The sequence below is a fragment of the Solanum pennellii genome, chromosome 12 (genome assembly GCF_001406875.1).
Source record: "Solanum pennellii chromosome 12, SPENNV200".
NCBI classification, from domain to species: Eukaryota; Viridiplantae; Streptophyta; class Magnoliopsida; order Solanales; family Solanaceae; genus Solanum; species Solanum pennellii.
This window is the reverse complement of record NC_028648.1, coordinates 69,877,354-69,891,479: the sequence shown is the minus strand read 5'-3', so window position 1 is coordinate 69,891,479 and position 14,126 is coordinate 69,877,354.

Genomic DNA, 14,126 nt, shown 5'->3' with positions numbered 1-14,126 from the left:
TATATATATATATATATATATATATATATGAGTTTTGACCTTTTTGAAGGGTATGGACTTTTATGATAAAACACAATAAGCATATGTCCGTACTATATTTTGCTAACTACATATGGTGGGGTATCCTCACAATTCTAAATTATGGATTTTTTTTTTAAAGTTTTTTGTTCTTCTCTTTTTTTGAATACTCAAATGTTATTTTGTCACGATCCATGAGAACCCCCTAGTCGTAATCGGCGTATTCTACCTCCCGGACATCTCACACAAGCCTCATGGATCTTTCATTGCACATGATACTTAAAAATAGATAAAAATTTAAAACTTTCTTCACACACAAAGATGCTTTTATTAAATAATCAAGCGGAATATTTTTAGACTTGATAAAATATTTCTCATAACCATCTAACAGCTTTAGAGTACAACATAGGAATTAAGCCCATACATGATTTTTAAATAAAGACTAAGAAGACCATTAAACAACATGTAAGGTCTTGTTCTCGAATCTATGAGGACTCACCAAAACTTCATGTCAAACCTTAGAAACCTATCCATCATCCATAGCATACCAAACCTCAAATCCCTACACTCTAGTCAAAAGGGGAAAAGAAGGGGTTAGCACAATTAAGTACTAAGTATGGAAGTCATGCAAAAACATGTGAAAAGAGATATTCAGTATAAAAACATGCTTTTATGACATTTTGACAAAAACATTCATTATAAGAGTTTAAGAGACATAATACAAGTCAACACCAACATACAAGATAGTCCCCAGATAATCCACAAGATACAAACCATAGTCAGCAAGAACGCATTTTAGCATTAAGACCCTCTACCTAAAGTTGTCCTAAGACCCACTTAAGTAAGACATGAAGCGGCCGCCCATACATCCTCTTCATACACACCTAAGTGAGCCTCAAGACTACCCAAGGTAAGGATATTTCTTCTCAAACAAAACCCAACAAGTCAACATTCACATATAAGACATATTCAACTAGCATCAACATATAACAATTATTTCCATATTTATCAAGTTAACGTTTAATCATTTAAACTCTCTACCTAAGGATACTCTAAGACCCACCTAAGTAAGACATGAAAGTGCCGCCCATAGAACCTTTCAAGAATACCTAAGTGTTCCATAAAGCAACTCTAGATAAGAAACTTTCGATTCAACACACAATCATTATGCGGACATGCATTACTTCAAGTCATTTAGAAGTCAATCATACAATTAAAGGACTTAGCATAATGGTCTTTGAAGACCTAGGGAACTCACCTTAGGATCTTCAAGGCCTACTTGTGCCATATGTATATAACATCCCATAATACAACCTACACGTCATAGAACCTATCCGATAACTTTAGTGTACATCCCACATGATGAAAATAGGCATTAACTTACATAGACCACAATAGCTAGGTATGAAATTCAGAGTCTACTCTACCCAGCCGAGGGTGTTCTACTTTCCAAGGGTAGAACTAGGACACATCCCATGTAGGCACATGGTTTAGGGATAGCGAAAGCCTTATTTGTACTCTAGTCGCATTTTCAAGTAGACATACTACCTTAAGCATATCCACTCGGTGCTTTGCCTTTGTTCTCATAGAGTAAGTTCAATTATATAAGTATATTAGAGAAGGTACATTCACTAAGACTACCAACACATAATACCATTACCAAGAAGGTATCCATAAGGGTCTACCGATTGAGTTTCATTGGGATAGATTATTCATGAAACGGGCACCATGTTAGGTCTATCTGATTCAAGATTCATTATTCACCTTCTTTTCAAATTCAAGGTTTCACATTCACTTAGGGTTCTAGACTCATCAAGAAGGGGCACCATTATTAAGTCTACCAGTTCAATACATACTTTAAAACAACTCATTTATCATTCATGGAAGGGCACCAACTTTAGGTATACCGATCCTAGACTTTCATTCATTCATTCATTCTCATGAAAGGATGCCCAAGCCTACCAAGTTAATATATAAAATTCAACATAACTTTCATGCATCAAGGAGAAGGAACCTAAGTTTATCGATTCAAGACATTCATCACCTTATAAATACCATCCACAATCCATCATCATTACACTACATCACATAAGAACTTTCACCTTATTCATTCTCATGTACCACCACCATATACAAGATCACAATAACTTCATATAGCCAACTTTATGTTATACCTTCATTTATGCCATAACATGGTAGTACCATAATTCACATAATAATGCATACAAGACCAAAAGTAAATAGCGCCACCATAAGTGGACCATACCACACAAGAACAATTCTAATATCAATTCTAACTTTGTACGGGAATAGGGTCAACTTACCCTCTTCCAAACTCCACAATCACCATTCCTTACTTATCCAACAATTAACAATAGAATAACATAAATAATAATATAAATCAACAATCCAGCTCCATATAAACACAATTCCATCATCATCAGATCATAAGCAGTAAATCCACTTCATAAGCCGGATTTAGGGATTTTTGTGAAAATTAAGGGTTCATGGATATTTACTTTGTAAAACATCAATTTAAAATAAATAATGTAATACATAATCATTTTAAATCATTTCATGCAAGAACCCTTGAGTTAGAGTAAAAATTGGACTTTTTCATAAACTTTGTAATCTTTGTAATCACATTGAAATTGGCTCTAAACTGATAGGTTACCTTAGATAAAGAACTCCCATAGCTTAATAGATGTAAACCAAGAGAATTTAGGAAATCCATTAAAATCCACAACCCTAGCTCCATCTTGACCTTGTGTCACGACCGGAATCTAGACACCAGACAAGACCGACATCGTTGACCTCTCAGAGGTCGCAGACAAGCCTACATACGTCATTCTTACTTCATCTAAGTTAATTTTAGCTGAAATTTTGAAATTTTTGTTTTATTATTTCATGCTAAACATTTTTAACTTAACATCATAGGCGTTCACAAGTCAACCATCTAATATAGTGAGAATCAAATGAAAGAAACAGTTCATAATTGCATTAAACATATTCTTGCCAATACGACACAAATACAAAGTCGGAAATAAAGGTGGAAAGAAACACTAGTGAAACATTCTCCACTAGCTAAAGCCTAAATTAAGCTGGACAATAACGGTAGACATCCTCGAAGGTATGAGGGCCTACCAAGTCAGGATGAAAGCTTCACGTCCAGACAGCTGCAACGTCAACCTGTAAGCTCTAGCGTCCACCTGTGCCTGAACCTAAACATATAGTGTTTTATGGGATTAGTACACACTTGTACTAAGTATGGGTATATGCAAGCACAGACCAAGGACATTCATGAGTAAGAATAGCTCCTTCCTAACAACATAATTATGGAAAGTCAAGTTAGTGGACTTGCCAAATTGGGATTAGGAATGTTAGTGAGCTTTCAAAATTTTGATTAGGAAAGTGAGTGAGCTTTCCAATTTTGGATTAGGAAAGTGAGTGAGCGTTCCAAATTTGGATTAGGAAAGTCATATCATGAGAGTAACATGCATCATCATACTTATCATATTGGACACAACACATAACATATTGCACATAGCACATAACATATTGCATATAGCACATAACATTTTCATATCATTCGTTCATATGCCATGAGACCTTGGAATCATGGACTTGACATCAAGACTTCCCAAAATTAGGGCTCAACATATGGGACCTCAACTAGGGAGCCTTATTTAGCAAACACATAGTCTGCTTCATTCATTCATGCGTACTTCATTTAATTTCATTCATAGGCTAGTGTGAACACAAGCTGTACCTAGGATGTAGTTTAAGAATTTAATCGGGTTCGCTGTGCAATGATCAATAAAAACCTAGTGTCATTACTTTAGTCTAGCTCACCTCTTGATTATCCTATCCTAACACCTTTGGTATCATTCATTTCATTATGTGCATCATTTGAGGCTGGACTCATTCATTCATTGGAAACTTTAACTTTAACCGACATAGATCATGTGAGCATCATGAAATCCAGTGTCTCCCCCACAATAAAAAATAGGTGGAATCACCGCAAAAGTGACCCAAAACATGCTAATGTACATGGGGATTGAAACCCGCCAGATCCCTATATTGGCAGTATAGGTTTAAAGACTAGGAGATATAAGGAGACCCATACCCGGCATGCCGGACAGTCTCATCTCATGAGAGTTACGTGAATCTCTGCCCGTCCCGAAAGAAGGCATCACCGCTCATATCTAGTCTATCAGTGCTCAGTATAAAGTTCTATTACAGTTAACTCATACGTCATAGAAGCTGACTTCTAGTATGAGGACCTTATAGCTCAATAGATGATTTCTCATCTCATCGTTAGTATTAATTGTATATTGATCTCAATGCTTTCATTAGAGTGTTCATAGAGACTGATCTCTTCTGTAACTATACACTCTCATAGGTGAGTACGTTTTGGTAACATTGGCTTAGGCTCATTTGAGATTGCTCTCATCTTTTACATTAGCCTCACATCATGTTTTCACTACATTCATTAACATTAGCACATTTGCTCGTCATAATTACTCACCCCTTTTTACGTGAATGTTCATTTCATCATAAGCCAATGGAGTTGGTCATTTAGTGTGTTTCACAATCTTACTTAACCCTTGTAGGGTTTCATCATTTCATTGTTCATTTCATCATTTCATTATTTCATCGTTCATTTCATCATTTCATTGTTCATTTCATCATTTCATCGTTCATTTCATCATTTCATTACATACATCTTAGGTTCACTTACTTTTAAACATATGCTGGACTTATGGGTCTATACATAGAAGTCATGAAGCTTCATTCATAGTTCGTTAAAGTGATTCATATATTCCTAAGATCATATGGTACAAGACTTATGCATCTTGTATATATGCCAAGATCTCGATTTCAATCTAAGTAGGCAGCATTATTATTGAATATTTAATTCACGTATAACTTACGTATCAATAAAGGATTTGGACAAGGGAACACGGTTTCGAATCCTTTGGACAACACTTACATTTTATTAGTCATTTTGATTTGATCCATGCGGCTTGGGGACCCAAGATTGAGCCCCAACGCCTTCATTTTATTTTCCCCATAATTTTCCCTTCATTTTTCGCTCAATGGGACTGAGAGGATGTGGGATCGAACCCCGACAACCTCATTTACTTTTAGTTTCCAATTCTTTTAATTTCTCTCCTTTGGCCGAGGGGGTGTGGGTTCGAACCCCCACAACCCCACTTTAATTTCTTCTCCTTAATTTCTCTTGGTTTACCTAGAGGTCGTGGGTTCAATTCCCACAAGCCTCACCATTTATTTTTCTTTTAATTTTCTTATGTTGACTGAGAGGTGGTGTGTTCGAATCCCACTCCTCTCATTTCTTATTTTCATAATTCATTTTCCAGCAAAGCTCATGGGTTCGAATTCCACATGTCACATTCCCTTTTTCTCATCTTATTTCATTGATTTTTAACATGGGGATGTCATGGGTTCAATCCCTAGTGATCTCACATATTTTAATTCATTTTTTCATAGCATGAAAATGTCCTTAGTTTGGCCGAAACTCACTAACAAGATGCTGGAAATTTTTGCAGCCTATTTTCTCACTTCTTTGACATTAAATGTTTAGACGTTTTAAGTAGTTTTTAGTGAGTTATTTAGGTGAATTTTCAAGATTTCATTCGATAAAGAAGTGCACTCAAATCAGCATATTTACATAACTTATGAACATCACGATTTACATAGACATGTGTACATGAAGTACAAAGAACTAACATGACATTTTAGAGCTTTAAACCCAAGGCACATAATCATGGTTCACATCGCACACACGTATACATAGTTTCGGATCACATAGGTGATCCTTCATACGATTTCATACACACATACATGAACATATTCATCACGAAAACACAACACACGCCTAATATCTACCAGCAAGCATATCCAACCTACGAATCATTAGGAGCTAGTGACAGGGATATTCAACAGGGAACAACCCTAGTTTTCGGATTGAATATACTGAACCTTAAGGGTATCTTGGGAAAGGGACCAAGAGAGAAAAGAACCCATACCTTTTTGACATTCAAACCTCGTCTTGCTGCCCAAATTATTTTTCAAACACATGTCAAACACCGAAAGTTCAACACCCAACTCGACGGAAAACCTTCTCCTTGCCTACGTGATTGATTAACGTTTGTTTTTCTTATATTTTCGTGTGAGTTCTTCAATTGTGAAGAACCTTGGTAACTTTTCTGTTCTTGAATGTTATTTGGCAGAGAGAAACGTGAATGGGAAGAGAGAACGATTGTGAATGTTGAAGAGATAGACGTGAGAGAGTGAGAGTGTTATTAGGCTTAGAAGTCTAGTTTAGGACTTAGTCAAATAAGGTTTTTATTAAATGCTAAAAAGTTTGATTTCCCTTTTATTTTAAATCAGCTAATAAATAATAAATATTAATTAATTACATTAATTTACCAACTTTAATTAAAACAAATTTAATTCATTGCTTCCACCTAGGTTCGAACCCGAGTGGAGCAAAACTTCACTCTAAGAACCAATTTTCGGCCCTCTCTCCCCAAAATACCCCTCCACCTTATTAATTAAATAATTAATTATATATTTAGGATAATTATGATACTACCCTTAGCCTGGAAAAAGACCATTTTACCCCTAGACCCTTTTAACTTAAGATTTCCCCTTTTTAAGTCCGATAAAGACTCATCCAGATAAATCTTCATATTCGGGATCCCTCCATGGCTTGACCTAACCTTTCCTATCTTAACTTACTACCCGAGTTAGTTGGCTTTACTTTTGTAAGGGTTCAGAGGCCTGGTTCTACGCGCATCAACCCGTGTGAACCCAGTCTAATAGTAGGCATTCTAGAAACATTAAGCATTACTTAGCATATCCATTCTTAGGGTTGTTAATCCTTGAGTTTACATGGGGTTTTTGAGAGACCTTAAGGGAGGGAAGGGTTTTGATTTCGGGAAAGGGAATAATGAATTCAAATTGAGGGTTTAAATGTTTTATCACTCTTAAAATACCAAAATAACAATAAAATGACAGACCCTACATTTTAAAAGACTTGGGGTGAATTAGTAAATTCACCCTCACCATGGCTGAACTAATTGCAGGTTTGTAGGTTCATTCCACGCCCTCTAGACCACGAAGTGTGGTCTGGTCCACGCCCCGTCATTGGGGTCCGTGATTTGGTACCGAGGGTCAAAACTTTCAGGCCTTGGCAGGCCTGGTTCACGCCCAAGACTCACGAGCCGTTGGTGGTTTGACGGATCGTGGTTTTGGGTCATGAGTCATGTTGTCTAGGCATCTTGGTGGTTTTCCTTGGAGTCTTGGGGTTATGACTTAGGGTCATCCCCAAGGACCCTTAGGGTGGTCCTTGGGGAGTCGTACCTTGACGTCTAACCCCTAAACACCTCAACCACTGCTTGGGAGAACACCAACCATCAACCAAACTTCAACACACCACATTAGAACGCATGAACTCAAAAGGCTAGTCTCCGAATGTCCGAGTCTTACCTTGACATTTGTCCTCTAGCACAACCAAACTGACTTTTAGAACTCTTTTTTAGAATTTATTCTAGATTAAAAACTATACCATAAGTACGAGAATCTAGTATCACTAGTTCACTTTTAGGGTCCTTACCTATTTATAGATGTTGAGAATCTTTCAGTGGAATTTGAACACTCCATAACTTGAATGTTAAATTAATATAATACTTCAACTAAAAACATCCAGTGCAGTATATACTTATATTTTATATAAATATTTATTTATATTATATTAAAATTAGGAACTCTACAAATACAATAACAATAGAGTAATGCACTATAGGGAAGGGAGGAGAAAATATATTTTAAGAGATGTAACTAGAGATTATAAGAGTGACATTTTTATTTTTACATTTCACAATTAATTTAAGATGAGAAAAAAGTTTAAAAAAATAAAGAAAAATAATGAAGACAAATCTAATTGGTGGCAATTTAGAGGTGCCACATCACTTTAATAATATTTAGATTTATATTATAAAGGCGGAATGACATCAGAGACCTCTGTACTTGGCTCCATTTGTGAGTTGGACCATCCTACTTATAAATTTGTCAAATGAACCCTTAAACACAATTGAAGTAAAATAGTAAACCCTTTTTTCATCTGATCAGTGTAACTCCCCAGAATTTTCGAACTAAGTCTCCAACCGTTCTTCGTGAGTGAAGTTTCTGCAAGGACTTTAAAAATTTTTGAGTGTTAAGGTTTCTACATGTAGCACCTTAAGTTCAAAGAAGAACCAAATAGAAAAGCATTCAAGTCATTCCAAAGTTTTTTTAAGTTTTGGGTCAAACTCAAATGACCATAACTTTTTGTACTAACAGATTTAGGAGACCCAAAAGATATAAAAGTAAATCCTTCGAGTCTTTTTTCCAATGCCACCAAGCTTTGAGTAAAGAGTTATGTATGATTTACTAACGATGCGCAAGCCTGGCAGTAGCTCTGCAACGCGAAGCCAGTACGGACCTCACTGCCTGATGAAAAATGATTCCGACTCCCAACTTGTTTTCTTTGTCCGTTTAGGGGTATTTTGGTCCTAAAAATCCTTAGGAGGTCATCCGAAATGCCCTAAACATATCGAAATCATTTTTCATAAGTCAAACCCTCTCATCAACTTCAAAGATTCTACAGTTAAGAAAATCAAGAAACACTAAGGGTGGGGTTCATCTTTCAAGGTTTTCAAGTCAAGTTCTTCAAGAATATGATTTGTTTAGGTATGTAAGCTTCGATAGTGTTGGGTTTGTTCACCCACATGCCAATCATGTTAATTTTAGCAAATTTAAGTTCTTGAAAGTTTAGAAAGTGAATTCTTGATGAGTTTGTTGAAGTTCCATTAAATTCTTGTTGTGTTGAATTCGTTGAGGAGATGTTTGATCCTAATCTCTGAATTTAGTTTAAATTTTGAGTACAATCTGATGTACTTTTAATATTTAATCGATTCTAAGTGTTGGGTAAAAGAACCCATGGAATTTATAGCGTTTAGCGCTGAAAAAAGGAAGATGAAATTTCATCTGACAAAATCCGGAGGTGGTGGCACGTGGAGAGGCTGGTTCCTGGATTTAGGAATTTTTGTTTCGTATCACGGAGCCTTCACAAAGCATTTTTCTTTAAAGACATTTTCAAAAATAAATTTTAAGAGCCTCGCCCCTTTGCAAACCCACTTTCAATTATTGATTTTCAATATATTCTCATGTTTAGCTCTCTAAATTCATTCCTTAACATCATAAGATCTTTCCGATCACAAATCACAATCCTTGAATCCATAATTCAATTCAACGACCAGTTAAGAGATAATTCAAGAAGTTAAGAGTAAAGTCTAAATGTTACGAAGTAAGTCAAAAGAAAATCATAACGTTTTCCAAAGTCTTTCACAAATATTTTAAACATTGTTTTAAGAGTTAAGTTCCAAATTAAGGTTAGAGTAAAAAGTAGAGTTCAAGAAAGCCTCTGAGTTCAATTGTGAATCCTTAGTGATCAATTATTAATTTTAACTAAGTTTTCTGAAATTAAGTGAGAGGATCAGAAGAGTTGTGTACATGAAGTTCTATGTAGTTATGTAGACCTTCTAGTTGAGTCATTCATGCCCATAAATTCCACATGGACTCCATAAATTTGAATATCATGGAGAGGAGTAGTATCTTCAAGTTCTAAATGTTGTGTATTGAGTTCCTAATTTCATTTGAGATTATATTTCTAATCATGGGACTATTTCATGTTACCCATGAAGTCCTTGAGTAGAAGTGATCATGACCATATTTCCAGATAAATCCTATAAGTCGAACAGTTTTAATATGAATAGTATATTTGAGTCCTCGAGTTGAGTAGTTCATGCTCATAATTTCACATGTACCTCTAAGTTTAGCAATCTTGAAATAAGTAGTATCATTGAAGTTCTCGAGTTCTAAGTATTGAGTTTTATCTATGGTTGTTGCAAACCTTGCATTGAGTCATTCACGTACATAATTCGGCATGAACCATAGTTTAAGAATTCTTTTACAAATGTTTTAACTTTGTTTTGAGACTTAATCTTTAAATTGAGTAAAGAGTAAGAGTAAAGTTTATTTTCTTTAAAATTATATATGGGAATTACTAGGAGTATATGTTTTCACATTTAAGATGAGAGAAAATAGAGATAAACAAGAGTTTTGAGCAAGAAAGAGAACATAAATTCCAAAAAAGAACTTCCAATCTAAGTTTTGAGTAATTATCTCAAAGAAAATAAAGAAGTTGTTTTAAAAACATATGAGTTAAGAATATTTCTAGGAGTAGTATTGAATATTGATTTAGGGATGCGAGTTCTTATTAAGTCAAGTCTTCATTAACCATGTAGGCGTCATGGGTAGAAACAGGTCATTCTTGTTAGATGATTCCTTAGTGATTTTAAACAAGGACTAGTGGATCTACTAAGTTGAGTTAGGTCCTATACTAATGGCAAGGTGTAGAATGGTCCTTGGCAGCGTGAGGTAAATTGTTGTATCACCACCTAGACTCATTATTGTGGTTTTGGGTTATAGAAACTCCCGTACAAATTATATTACTTTATAATATAAGTGAAGTTGAGTTTTTTATTGCATTTTTAACGAACTAAGTTGCTTTTAGTGTTTTCAAAAATATCTATATATTGCACATGTATTGTCTCTTTATATTGACTTGAGTACCCAGAGTCGATTATCATATATTTGAGTTGAGTATGTAATATCTGAATTAAGTATCTTATCCTTGAGTACTTGTAAGTTCTGTAAGTTGAGTAGTTTTGAGAATCCTTGAGTATTCTCTGAGTTGAGTAAGTTTTAAAAGAAGTATGTATGTTTCCATTTTTATAAATTTCAAGCCTATGTTGTACTTTATAGTTTCCCTTACATACACGTACATTCCACGTACTAAGACATTTGGTCAGCATCTTCTCATGATGCAGACACATGTATTTTGGATCATCAGCAGGTTCTTCGCTGATACATCCGAGAGTTTGCATGAGGTATGGTGAGCCTACTTTCTTTCAGAGGATTTCATTTACCTTTCAAGTATAGCAGCTGTTTGGATGACGTGAGTCTTGTCCTGATTTTCATGTTTATCAGTTAGAGGCTTCATAGAGAGTCAATATTATTCTTAAGTCTGTATCATTTATTTTATTAAATGTTTTAAAGACTTAGGTTGCCTAAGTTATGGAAAGTTGAATACATTCATTTAATTAATATTTTTTTCATTTGAGTTAAAGAATTGTATTTCTGTTTCATGAATATTTATTTAGTTTTTATGATTTTGCATGCTTATGTTAGTCTTTCGCTTGTAGTTAGCCAGTATGAGGGTTCCCTTGGGACCAACAGTTCTTCTGGAGTGTTGACTTGGGTCATGACAAATTTTGTATTAGAGCACAGAGTTCAAGAGTCTTAGGGTATCTATAAAGTCATGTTAATAGGATCTTGATTATGGTTGTGAGGGACCACTTCTATAAACGAGGAACTATATATATTTAAGAAAAGTGTCCCTACTTATATACTCTTAATCGAGCAATAGAGCTATGTCATAGATTCTTTATTCTTACTCGTGCGTTTCTCAAATTCATTAAATTACCCGTCATACTAGAGGTGCTGCAGAAGTACAGTGTAAAGATTCTTATGGATGTTTTTTTTTTATAAAGAGTCTTGAGAAAGTCATGAGACTCTAGAAATGCTTGAGAGAAGCCCAAGAGTAAATTAAGCGTTCAGTTCTAGAGTAATGCCTTCAGATGAATCATGCATTTGAGCTAAAAGTGAGTTTTACTCTTGTCTAAGCCATGTTTCATTTCAGACCCTTATAAGGAAGTATGTCTACATTTTGAGTAGTATTTTCATCCCAAAATGATAGTATGTATGACGAGATCATGAGCTGCAATAGTGAAAGAGCCTGAGTTAGAGGGAAGTATTTAAAGGTCTAGAAATCTTAGTAAGGGAGATAGTATTCGACAAGATATGTTATTATAGTCATGCATGTAGTAAGATAATAATGAAATAGTTTTACGTAATGGGTAGATTAAAGTAACGACCGGGAGCACCCCATTGGAAGTTACTGGTGAATGGGACCCCGAAAATTCCCACACAAGCCTTTCTTATCAATCATCGCACAATATACTCTAAAAATGAGTAGGAAGTTAAAATTTTTGTTCACACGCAACGGATACTTTCATTAATACGCAAACGGAAGACTTTCTTTAAAATCATCTAACCTTTACAATTTTTCTTTAAACCATCTAGTACTTTGAATGTACAACACTTTGGATTAAGACCATACGAGACTTAAAATAAATACTAAAGACATAAAAGGAACATGTGAGTCTTGTCCTCGAATCAATGAGGACTCACCAATACTTCATTGTCAACCCTTAGAAACCTATCCATCATCCATGGCATATCAAGAGTTTCAATTCCCTACACTTTAGTCAAAAAGGGAAAAGAAGGGATTTTCACATTGAATGCACCAAGTATGGAAGCCATGCAAAAACCATGAAAAAGGGACATTTAGAATAGAAACATGCTTGCATGACATTTTGATAAAAACCTTCATCAAAGAGTTAAAGAGACATAATCCAAGTCAACAATCACATATAGAACATATTCGAGTAACATCAATCACATGAACATATTCACATAGACCCCCTACCAAAGGTTATCCTAAGACTCACCTAAGTAATTTATCAAATGGCCGCCCATACAACCCCTTCACACACACCTAGATGATCCTCAAGACAACCTCAAGTAAGTTATTCCATTTAATCACATATCACATAATTCCATATTCAATAAAATAAATCTTTACATCCTTAGACTCCCTACCTATGGCTACTCTAAGATTCACCTAATTCAAAAAATCAAGAGACCGCCCATACACCCTCTTCAAGCCTACCTAAGCAATCCTCAAAGCAACCCTAGATAAACACCCTTTCATAAAACATACTTCATTAAGAAACCATATTTCATTAAAACCATTTTGAAAGAAAATCATTCATTTAGAGGACTTCACATAATGTTATTGGAAAAGACCTACGGAAACCACATCCTATCATCTTCAAAGCCTACTCGTGCCATACTAGATAGCTTCTCATTCCACAATCTAAACATTGTAGAACTTCTCCAATACTAGAATGCATCCCACATGATGAGAATAGGCATTAACCGACATAAATCATACTAGCTAGTCATGGAATCCAGAGTCTACCCTACTCCGATGGAGGGTGTTCTACTTGCCAAGGGTAGAACTAGGACACATCCCATGTAGGCACATGGTTAAGGGACATCAAGGGTTTATTTGTACTCTAGTCTCAACTCAAGTAGAGTCACTCCCCAAGAATATTCACTCAGTGCTAGGCATGTTCTCATAGAGTAATTTCATCACAAAGGCATATGAAGAGGTACCGTACTTAGTCACTACCATGATCATAATACACCTTACCAAGGATCGGTCCACTAGGGCTGCCACTCAATGATCAATAAGGATAGCTCAATGACTTTCTTAGAGATTGTTTCATGTCTTGCCATCCTACCTATCCCTAAGTCCATCATTCACACGAGAAGGAAACCATCCTAAATTTCAACTTCAAGGATATCATAACCTTCTTTCTGTATTCAAGGTTTCATATTAGTCATTCTTAGAAGGGCACCATCTTAGGTATACCGATCCTAAACTTTCATTCATCATTGATTCATACACATACATGACAAGGGTGATTTAGCATACCAAGTCAAGGAATCACATACATATTCACATATCTTTCTTGAATCAAGAAGAGAGACTTAGGTCTACCAAATCAAGACACACCATTTATCATATCACTTTTACAATAGCATTCAATTACCAAGTAGGGACACTAAGTCTACCACAAAATTCCCTATCAACAAATATAGAAACTAATCATAGTCTACCATAGCCACACATAATCATTCAAGGACAACATGATTTATCCTCACACATACACATAAAACATTATCATATAAGACACTTCCTGGCCTTCTATCATCATATACCATCACTTAAAGAGGAATCATAACATTAGCACTAATACAAGATCACATAAGCATTATAAGAGTACTAC